This window comes from Dermacentor variabilis, chromosome 8 (genome assembly GCF_050947875.1).
Source record: "Dermacentor variabilis isolate Ectoservices chromosome 8, ASM5094787v1, whole genome shotgun sequence".
NCBI classification, from domain to species: domain Eukaryota; kingdom Metazoa; phylum Arthropoda; class Arachnida; order Ixodida; family Ixodidae; genus Dermacentor; species Dermacentor variabilis.
Window position 1 is genome coordinate 145244264 of NC_134575.1, and position 12294 is coordinate 145256557.

Consider the following 12294-nt stretch of genomic DNA (forward strand, 5'->3'; position numbering starts at 1 on the left):
TAGCCTCCTGGTTAGCTCGGATGGCAGAGCGACCACTCTAGAAGAGCGTTGGTTCCAAGTACAAACCCAGGATCAGAATGTATTTTTCTTCAACTATGAAGCATTCTTTATAGAGAAACCTGTACAAGTTTTCCTTTTTGCTAGATTTTAATCGAGTGCATGGCGATTCCTCCCTTTCATGAATTACTCGCGAGTACAAGCTCCTACACATGTGCACACCCTTCCAGATCATCCGCAAAAAAACTTTCAATGCCCATCTCTTTGATTAGGTATCGGTAGGCTGTTTCTAATGTTACAAACATGGCCACATGAACAGATGCAATAGATTAACTGATGTTGACTAAACACACAAGATCTATGCGTTGTGTCTGGTGGTCGCTCGAAACAAAGGATGCTTCACCACTAGATGTGCAGCTGTGGAGTGCTATTCACACTTTGTTGTTTTCTCAAGGCCAGGACGCTGGCAACTAAATCAGCATGACCAGAGATTAATGGTCAAGCAATTATGTTTGTACCTTCAGCTGTTCGACCACCAAGACTTGACAAGCTGGCCGTCATGCAGAGCCCATTAGTTGATGAAAGGGGCCAGTGTCGAAGACTTCTGTGGGAACTGCATAGACTTGAGGTTCCCAAATTGCCACGTGGTTGCCTCGTACGAAGCGGCAATCTCACAACGTTAAAGGCGGAGTTTGACGGAATAGTGCGACGTCATGGGCGGGATTTTACAAATGGTTCAACAGTTGTGATTGACCAAGAAAAACAACAGTGGATGCCCTCGACGAACGCAAGGGGGAAATGAACTGGATAAAAAGCTGAGCTGTAGTATTGTGGGAGAGGGTCGGGTATGAAAAGACTGACATGTAGTAGGCCATAGAGCCCTTTTTTGATTATGTAAATTTGTATATACTAAACCCTTTTTTATCATCTCTGGGACACCGTTCTGGACCTCTCTTTTGCCTGGCATGTGGCACGGCACCAACCATGGCAACTTTGTGGCCGCTCAGACCTCCCGACTTCACAGCAGTGTACAACAATGATATGTTCCCGATGCTTCAAAATCAGATTTACTCCCACTGAACATCTATGCATTGTGTAGATTTTCTCATGTACTAAAAAAACTACATTATTCTTTTTTTAGATAATTATGCAATAAAAGGCTAGCTTTCTATTTGACCATGCTTGTTAAAGTTGCGCAGGCCCTACATATCCCTATTCAAAGAGACAAGGTTTGTAAAACTTAAAGGGTCGCTGAAATGGTTTTTGGCCTATACATAGAGAGTATATTGCCTGGAGTGCTTTCTCACCAACATTTTACGGCAGTGCATTATAATAAAGCAGCTACAAAAAAAATTGCCCTCGTCTCAAGCCATGGTATTCCCCTGCTAGTTTCGTACCTTGAGGCCATGGCCATGTCCCGCCTCCTTAGACACGTCATGCGATTGATTTGAACTTTGTATCCCCGCATCTCTCTTTCACACATTTCACCTCACTGCTGTTCTGATTGCAGCCTCAACAAGTTTACATGGATTCACTCACATTTCCCACAGCGTGCAGCCGCTGCAGCTTACTCCATGCACGTGTCTGCAATGCAAGAAGATGAGCACAGCATAGCGCTGGCACCATTCATGTTTCTGCTACCAAAAAAGGTATGTATTACTACACCTATTTTTCATGTGAGAACTCCTCTACATCCCATAAGCTGCTGTCACCACTGTAATATTGTTAACCTTTGTTGCATTCTTTGTGCCCCTTACCTGCTGCTTCATACTTTAACAGAGTCAACCTTTTTAAAGAAACTTGTTATTCCCTTCCTTCCCTCTTATGCATGCACAAATGCACATGTACAGACAACAGCTTTAATCAGATGATTTGCATTCTCAGGCGGAAGTCTATCATTGGCTTCAAGAAACATCCACATGTCTAAGTTCATTATTTTTACTACATTCATTCTTTGCATTTATTTTTACAAGCGAGCAAATTAGTATGTGTGAGTGTGCTATTGTTTAAAGCATTCCTGATGATGTTGTGTGCGGAGGCAATCTGATTGTTCACTTGAGTGACATCACTCACCCATTCTGCTTAAAATGAGCGAAGGGAGCTGAAAACACAGGAAGTGGGGATGCTGTGATCTCTTAACAATGCAGATGTTCAAAACCCAATCATAAATTATCCACTTGACACGGAGAACTTAAATATGTCTCTTGATGATCAGAAGGACCTACCCTACCAACTCTATGCATTTGTACACAACCTTCAAAATTGTTTAAACATCCTTTTAATCCTGTGGGCATGGCACATAGAAACATGTGTCGATGCAAACAAAGGACATAATACTTTATCAGTGTGCCCTTCTTCCAATAAAATTAATAGGTGATGATGGTCAAGAATCCAGGACATGCTCCCTCCTCAAAGCTCACCTCTATCCCTCTCTGCTTAAAAAAAAGAAGGGGCGGGGGCTATGTTGGTCAGTAGGCGCCATCATGCCTGTAATGAACACAGCTCGAAAAACGGTTGCGAGGGTTAGTGTAGTCCGCGACAAGGCGTGCCTGAATGCGCTGTTGGAAGGATAAGAGATCTTAGCACTGAGCTGGCTAAATAAGCATACATGTCTACGTAAACTCAAGGTGCACAATGAACAGCTCCATACTTCAAAATTGCACAACCCTTGCACAAAAGAAAAGAGAATTGTAGATGTATGCCAATCTGAGCACCTTGTACATCAAGGACATTGAAGCTTATAAATGAGTCCTTACACCCTTTAGTCCTAGGGAACTGCTCTTGCAACTGTTTCAAATATACCCAAGACTTTGCAAATGCTTCCCTTTAGGTAGTGCAATTCCTTCGCTATACCTTATCCTTTTCATATGCTTCAGTATATTCTAGCTCTGCACAGATACCTGTGTTTTGGCTTTACAGTCATGGACACCTGAGCCCTTTCCTTACTAATAATTTCTTCAATGTTATCTATGATTTTATTAATAAATGTGGTGCCTTCTGGGAAATTGAATGTAAAGTGGTGCCTCTTAGGGGGCAATAGCAGCAGAGGTCTCGACACCATTCTCGCAGGATCCTTCGGAGGGTTGGCAATGATAGGCTGAGACCCTCTAGATTATCAGTAAGAGATGTGATATGTGGTGTTTATCAGCAAGAGAGATCTCCTCAAGCCCATGGACACCGAAGCCAATGCTGAAGAGACACTAGTTGTGCGTGGACGCTAATTGTGCAATTTTAGCCAGAAGACTTATGTGCAATATGTTTGTCGATTTGGGCCCCTCCTAGATGACCACCAAATTGGAGCTGTTTAAACACTATGTTAGAAACAAGCCAAGATAAATGCTCAGATAGTATGTTTGGCTGAGGCATATGCAAGGTAAATTTCATTCTATAACTCTTCAGAATTACATTTCGAAGCAAATTCAGGGATCCTGATGCAAGCTGCACTGCTGGTTCTTTAAATGACATTCAATACCCGGCACACTATAACACTGTCGCCCTTCACCACTTTGAGTCCCCCTTAACAGCTTTGCTGTCAAAACTAATGAGGCTGCAAAGATGGTGCAGTTGCAAGAAAAAGAAGTGTACATGCTCTTGGAGAGAGAAGACCGACTGTGATTGGCTGCCATGTAACAAAGCAATGCAGGCATGAGAAATAAGTACCAGTTGGCAACAGCAAATAGTTTGAAGTGAGTGCTTCACCTTCTCGTTCCCCGTCCTTTTGTTTGTGCTGTTTTATTCGAAGTAGCTGGCTCTAGCCTGTTGAAAGATCTGCCAAACATTGTCTGCACAATCATGCTACAGCTGGACTTGAGGTGGCACAGTTGCTTTCACTTAAACTGGCAAAACAGCTTTTTACATGACGAGGCAATGCTGCAGCAGGAAAACTTGAGCTTGTTGGTGAATCTTCATTGCAGACAAAGCCACACTAAGTGAGACAAGGATTAAGTAAGGTATACATGCAAGCACTGACTAATAGATATTGTCTATTAGTGAAAGAACACATATATAAACGTGGAACAAATTGAAAAACAGAACTGGTGATAATAAAATCGTACCGACGTGAAGGCCACTTCTAGGTACATCAAAGAAGACACACAAAACCTTGCCACTTCAAAAGTAGAAAGCCCACTCATGGTGCCAAAAACTAGCAGTAGTACAAACTTTATTTTTTCGGGGTAGTTTTGGGTGGTTGGTGAGTCCCTCAGTCCAGGCCTCCACTGGTCACTGCGGTTCACTGGGCTTGATAGAGAAGAGCTCTCTAGATCTTCACTAGCAAGCCAAACCTCCCACTGCGTGTTACTTGGCACTTGCATCATAAGGGGTGAATTCGAATTTGGAGGCCGTAGTTTACCATCCATGTTACGTGGGCAAGAGTTGGCCACTCCCTATACCAAAAACATGTATCTTCACAGAGTGGAGGGTGTATCTTACCGAGCATTTGGAACGATGGGGAAAAGGGACCGGGCTGCTCGGTTCCCTTTCTTCTTGTTCGTTACAATAAGAGGGTCCTGTATCTGGCAACAATGATGCTGTCAGGTAGCATGTGTGGGTTTACTGACCAGTAGCCTTCACTCAAAAGATCATGTACTTGTGATACCTGCGGCAGAAAGGATGTTCCACAGTAGTAAAACATAAATACCCTAACAAGTGGATAAGAAAATGGCGCCACGGTAGCTCAATTGGTAAAAGCATCGCACGCATAATGCGAAGATGTGGGTTCGTATCCCACCAGCAGCCAGTTGTTCTTTCATACACTTTCATTTCCAATTATCATTTTTTAACTCGGTCAGTACAAGTAATTTCCCCTATGTTGTCCTTGGTGTCCTTGTTTGTTGGCTTCTTTTGATATTAGTATTTGGAGGTATGGATATGTGTTAGATTGTATATGGTGCCAGCCCCTCGCCTGATCTCCCGTAAGATAGGGGTATGGCCGGCTGTATTTTTACCTCTCTGGTTTTCGAAGATGTTGTGCGGGTGGATGGGGTGCTCCTTGAAAGGACCGACTGGTACTTGGATGCTTATTCCTCGAGCAGTTCAGTCCGTCGTCTCATATCCCTCGAGTCCAGGGTGTACCAGGCACCACATCATTGCATGGTGCAATTCTAGGGTAGTGCCTAGTGTTCTGTGAATTTTGTGTGGGCTGATGCCTATCATGAACAAACGGCATGCTGCCTGGGAGTCCGTCATGACCAATGCAGATTGTTCTTTTACGCCTGCATCTCGAAGGGTCAGTGCTATGGCTGCTGCCTCCATGGTGCAGGTCGAAGGGGTCTGAATGGAGGCCATTATCGCTGTGGACTGAATGAGGGCTGCTATTGTGAATTTGTCTGTTGCCACTCTATGCGCGTCCATGTAGTACTATATGTCTGGAATGCTTCCATATTTGTTTCGTAAGGCCTTTCACCACACTTTTCTTCTGCCTGGGCGGTGTTCCGTGCCCATATTGTTTGGAATTGGTGAAGCTAGAATTTTCTCTCATGTTTGTCCGGATAGCAAAACTGTTTTTTCCCAATGTACTCTGCTCTCAGGAGATCTCCCACCTTTTGCAGAAGGGCCCTTCCTTGTTCTGTCGAATTCAGACATTCGCTCTACGCCACAACCACCATCGTGGCGTGTTCTTTATTTGTGTTGTAGATAACAAGAGTCTCCAGCCTCTCGGTGCTTGTGTTTTTTGGCAGCCCCAGGGCAGCCTTATACGCTGACCTAATTATGGAGTTCACTTTGGTCATTCCAGCCTTATTTAGTTTTTGAAAGAGGAGGCTATAGGTCGCGCTGCCTATAACGAATGCTTCCATGAGTATGACGGTCTATGCTTCTTTGAGGCCTCTTTGTTGTTTTGTGACCCTGTAGATCATTCGCCCCACATTCATAATAGTTTGTTTTAATGTTTATAGCATGTGTGATAAGTCATCTTGTATCCACATGCCTAGTATTCTGAGTTTTCGTACCTCTCCAATTGTCTGTCCATACATTATCAAGCATGTGTCCAGGTGCTCAGTCCTCCTTGAGTATTTGGCTTTCACTTGTATATATTCCGATTTTTCTGGTGCGCATTTCATGCCTGCCTCTCGAGAAAAGTGTTCCACTTGCTCAATCGTCTTCTGCAGTGTGTCCTCTTTTTCCCTGTTTGAGCCTGTGGTTGCCCATAGCATGATGTCATCTGTGTATGTGACGAGCCCTAGCTCTCGGTCCTCCCCGAGAGCTAGTACCAATTTCTGCATCCCTATATTGAAGAGGAGTGGGGATAGTATGACGCCTTGTGATGTTCCTTGTGATGTGTGTAGATCTAGTTGACCCTATACCAATCGTTGCTGTTGTGTTCGATAAGAAAGATCTTATGTAATTGTAAGTTCGTTCTCTACATCCAGTTTTCTCAAGTTCCTCGAGAATAGTTAGATAGGAGATAATATCGAAAGCTTTTTTGATGTCTAGTGCTAGGATTATACTATCCTTACCTCTGTTTCATGGGTTGAGTGCTTTCTCTCTTAAGAGTAGGAAGACGTCTTGCTCTGAAATGTGTGGTCAAAAGCCGAACATAGAGTGTGGAAAGACTCCTCAATCTTTAATTTGCCTGCAAAAACACGTTTGGACTACCTTCTCGAAAAGCATTCCTATGCATGAAGTGAGTGATATAAGTTGTGGATTTTGGTTGGTATTGGGTTTTGCTGGTTTCCGTATGAGAATTATGTTAGTTTCCTTCCAATCCCGTGGCATTGTACCAGGGTTCCATACGTTTTCGTTAAAAAAGTCTGTTAGTTAAGCTAATGCGTTGTGATTTAAGTTGCAAATGATAGCTATCGTGATTTGATCACTACCTGGGGCAACATTCTTTTTGAATGACTGCCACTGCATAAACCTGCCACCATTACGGGGCTACCGAGTTTGTAATTTTTGATGCACCAGTATGTCCATGATGCGGCGTCCAGTTGTGATGTCTGTTCTGTGTTAAGTCTTCCTGAGGTGTTCTACGAGCTCCGCATCTGTTCCCTCTAACTTGCTGCTTATCTGTTGGAGGGTAGTGTTCACTACCATTTTGGTGTTTGAGGAGTCCATCACTTTTCTCAATATAGCCCATGTTTTTTGGCGTGGAAGGTGCCTTGTAAAGAGTCACAGAACTGAAGCAAAATACTAGTAAACAGAAAAATATTTTGAGAGGAATCCAAGCTAAAGAAAAGCGTGCTTTTGTATAAACCACAATTATTTTCTACTAAATGCAGCTGGTGGCTTGCTAGTGTTGTTGTCCTCTTCCCTGTTAATATAAGGCCTCCAATATTTCCATTGTGTTTGGGTTGTGCAGACTAATCAAAAGCAGTGTCTCTCTGTTCAGATGGCATTCGCATTTCCTCTTATGTCCTGGCAGTTGCTCCAAAAGCATTCAAGGATGATAAGTGTTTTTTTAACTGCGCATTAACACAATGAGCCATTTCGTCAACATTACACAAGTCCACAAGACATTGGCAGCTGTAAACAATGCCTGTTGAAAATTGCCAAACATGAAAATTGCCTAGCCTCTCAGCACACAAGACTAACCTGTATTAGGACGTAGCCTTCTTTACATGGCAAGACAAATTCTGAGCAGAGTTTCTTCAGAGAAATTATAACTTTATGCACACCCAGTGCCGTCATTTGGTTTCCGGGCACCTGGGACAGCTGCTCAACCTGCCCCTCCCATCTTCTTTCTCTTGCCACACTGTCATATTTTTTAACGCACATATGGTAGAGTGAATATAAAATAACTTAAAAAGGCAGCACATTTATCTCTTATGCCCTGCTAACAATTCAACTTGCTGTTTTCCTTGCGACCTTATTGTGGAATTTTGCGTTTTCTGCAGTTTCAGGCATTGACATGCAACACTGATTAGCCCTGCTGCATGAACATCTTGCTTTGTATATTTTGGTAGGAGTTAAATGATTGGGAGCCCTTGCTTTAATGCTTGTCCCTTAATTTCCAAGATTTATTGCACCTGTTGTATGCGACAACTGATAAATTATATTCAGTCGTCAATCACGCAGACTTCCCTAATTACAGTGAAAATGTTCCTTTATACATTAGCATACATTAAATGGCCCATTATTTATACCTTTGAGAATGGAGTAGCAATTTTCCAGAACTTTAGTAATGGACAAAGCCTTCCAGCTTTCTGGTCTTCAGGACATCTCTGCTCATGGAAGCATGACGTTGAGCATGTGTGCGCAAAAGTTAGTGGCAGAGTGAACAAATAGAAAGAGACAATGCATTTGACGGTCAGCGTTGCTTTATTCCAAAAGTAGGTGACAAAAGAGTGTTGGATTTGTAATTTCTGTTCCCCAGATTTTTTGTTTATCATAACCAGACCAGGGTGATGTCACTTTTTAGTGGCAATGCTGATGTAACTGAACCACTGTTTACCACCTATGACATTGTGCGCTTATCCAACATGTACTGTTACGATATTTTACAATTACACAAACCACAGATTGGAACACGACATATTATTTTATCCGAAGTTGCTAACCTCCACACCAACATTCAGTACTACCCTACACGACACCATGAATACTGGTCTGTCTCTTACCCACGTATGAACTATCATTTTCAAACTCTAAAATATACTTTGCCTTCTTTACTAAACAGGCTTGACTTATCTTACACCTTGATCTATGAAATTTCTTATAATTCCTTTTGAGACATCTTTCGTAAATTTTTTTCTCTTGTGCATTGCCCTGCCACTATTTCTGTCTTATTTGGATTAAATGTTTACAATCAGATGACATTGTATCTGTTTTATGGTTCATTTTATGCTGCACTGCGTGTTCTTTGCTTTTGAGTCTTCCTTGTAAATAGATTTGCCCTGTGCTGTCTGTTTTTGTGTGTACTGCTGCACCAATGTACACATGGGGGAAGGGAACACCGTGAAGCTGCCAATCGGTGGCTTTTTTTCCCTTCTGCTCAGCCATGTACCTATGTATGCATGTCTGGAATAAAGACTCGGACTCAGAGGAAATGGTGCCTGAAACAATGCAATAAATATTTTCGTTTTCAAGCTTTGTGAGTGGTCGCAACAGCATTCTAGCTACATTATCACCAGGATCAGCAGGTCATAAGCGGTAAATGATAAACAAATCCTGACATTAGGCCAGCTAATAACTGCCTTGCTCAAGGTGAACTGAACTATTTCATGGTGGGAGTGATTGGAAGCTTACTTCAATACTGACTGAACCAAATGCTATTTTGTTTCAGTGACCTAGAATGAACTAGCATTAGTAGGCTCTGTTTTTGGTGAAAATGCATGTTTCCTGGTAAATGACTGGAGATGCATTTGCCCATGTAGAATCAAAACAGCGGAAACTAACGGGACATTGAAACGATACATTAGAGTGGTTGTTGCACTTACAAAGGGCAGGGCAGCTTCCCTAGCATTCCTGTTCTGTTTATTGTTTAAAAGTTAGCTTGCTGCCTTGGTTTAGACATTTCATTCCTGCCCCACATTCGACCTCACATTATGTGTTCTTGTTGCCCCGGCCTTGAACCCCATCGTTTCCGCCGGTATATTTTGCCACACACAAAATAAATATTAAGTCACAAGTCAGTGCCGCATCTGTCTCGTTTCTTTTTCGAATAAGTTTGCACGATTTTCATTCTAGAATACCTTGTAGGAACTAGGCCATCAAGAAAGTCTTTCGCAAATACCCTATTATTATTTGTGATGCCCAGCCCAGTTTGTCAGTCTACGTTAATGTATCATCTTTTGAACATTCTGATTAAATTCTTCAATAATTTTGGTATTATGCACTCTTCTACAGGTGAGCACCACTACATATTACATGTGAATAAATGTTACTATGCAGAAAGTGTTCACTTGTTTTACTTGAAGACCAAGCAATTTAAATGATTATGCATGTCCTGACAAGGTAAAGTTAATAAAAAGTGACTAAACATATTTTTCAAAGAAAGGTTATATATACACACAATATACCACAGGTTTATAATTATTACATCAATCTGCATGCCACTACTATAGGTCGCATGACCAATGTGACTTGCCTGTTCTAAACAGTACAGGCTATGTAGAGCTGTAAAATCAGCCAGCCTGTAGTCTGTCCAGTTTGCGTTCATGTTGATTACATGTATGCAAACCAGAAAGCTTTCTACAGTTTTATGCTGAAGATTAAGGTTGCCTGACACTGCCTTACAATGTTCACAAGCGTCTAGCTTACCTGAAGGCACCATTTCTGTTAGCAAAAGTAGGTGAAAGGTAAATAAAAACCCATATAGACATTGCTATAAAGGCTTCCTCCTTCACTACATTGTTCAATATGAAAAAGACTTCCCAAAGGGACGAAGCCAGTGCCATGTGCATGCACATTGCTCACCAACTGCAGTGGTTTCATATCGACACAGGCGACGTGCAAAGACATCGGTGTGCTTGAAGACAAGTGCATGCAAAGCACCACAGTCCAATAAAACTGCTGTTCCTGAATGCACAAATCGCATTGCTGCCACTACAAGGGTGATATGATGAGCCGGGATGCCATCATCCATCCCATACATAAACTGTCCCAATTGAAATAGCGTGAGACTCGACATTTCCTTGTTTGGATATGCTGTTCAGTTTGTGCATGTTATAGTACAAGCACACCACCAATGGGATTGAGCATTGTAAAAACAAAGTGCACTGCATTGCCTATACAAGCATGCTAACATTTGTGTGATAAATATTTTTTTGACTCAAGGGCTTTTTTTTGCATGGTGACCTACAGTGCCAAAATAAAGGACTAGGATTATTCTACAATGTGGAGAAATTCGCTTTTCTACAGTAATGAAGATTACTAAAAGATGTTACATCACCTAGAAGGTTACACTTGGTATAGTAGGCACAGAGACTGTGCTCGCACATTTATTGGTGCGCAAGGGGAGGCCTGACTTTGATGCCAGGAGGGACTAGAACCAGGAACTCGCATGCCAACTTCACTGTTTTGCCTAATTGCATCTATACAGTGGAAATATGTCATGCCTGCCTGGCACAGTGCTATGTGGCATGAAAGGAAGCAATTGCTATCATGTCCTTTCACTCACACTAGTCTTTGACGCACCAAGTGTTTGTGCCAACAGTGAGCCTCAAATGAATTGTTCTGGCACTTGCCAGTGCAAGGGGATACACATGTACAGAAACAAGTGCAGTAGCTGCTGGAGAATGCACTAGTAGCAAGAGTGAGCTGAAGGAGGAGTTAAGTGTCTCATAAAAATTATTGAATTCGCAGTGCTCACCTGCACCGAACCACATGTATTATCCTGTGATTCTGGATGTTGGCTACCTCGGGGTGAAATGTACCACTAAATCTGATGGAGGACAAATTCTGATACACATGCATTTTGCCAGATATTCCAGATTCAGAAAAGACTAAAAGACCAGAAGAAAGCTTGTAAAACTACAAAATGGAAACTTTATGTGATAAATCACAGGTTGTTTCCAGTCAAGAAGCACCTCCACTGACAAAAGCTGCAGTAAACATTAAACAAAATGAGTGCACTGATGTTACACAAATGATAAACACGATTTCACTACATAGATGAAAGCAGTGCTGCCTCATCTCCAACCATCGTTCTCACCTTTTGCTCTTCTATTCGCCACATAAGCGCTACATATTAAAGGGAAGCTGAAGAGTTTTCCAGAAAAAATGAGTGATGAGCTGTACATAATGGTTTTCAACCCTCCGAATCCGAATATCGCATCGAAATTGAGCGAAAGAAAGCGCAAACAGATTTTATTTCGACGAAAAGTGCAGCAGCAGACTCGGGCAGCTCGCGCGCCTCGTTTTCGTCTGTGATTGGTCGGGCGCCTCGTGACGTCAACATTGGTGTTCGTCTGGACCGGCCGCTGCTGCCACACATGAAGCACGGTGCAAGGTGGTTTGGCGCTGTAGATTGATGAGACGGTAATGGTAAATTTCGAGAGCTTGCATTTCTCTGAGAAGTTCGGCGTCTCTCCCTACATGTATGCGTAGCCGGCCTCTCCAAGAAGCAAAAGATGCTGGTAGCAAGCAGTAACTCGACGCGAACAAAAGCAAAGTGTTAGCATCTCCTCGTGTTATAAATGTTCTTTGGTGAGTATATTTTTTGCAAAGCTGTATTCAGCGATCCAGTGAGTTCGTTTCCGGGCAAAGAACTGTACTGTTATGTTCCTGCATGCCTCCTTGTGGAATGTAAGGAGGGATGCGATCGTCGGCATTTGTGTGCTGCCCCAAAGCTGTCGGCAATCTACACAGACAGTTTACATGCGGGAAACGTTTTCCGGCTCTTGTAGCACGTGTAGTGGC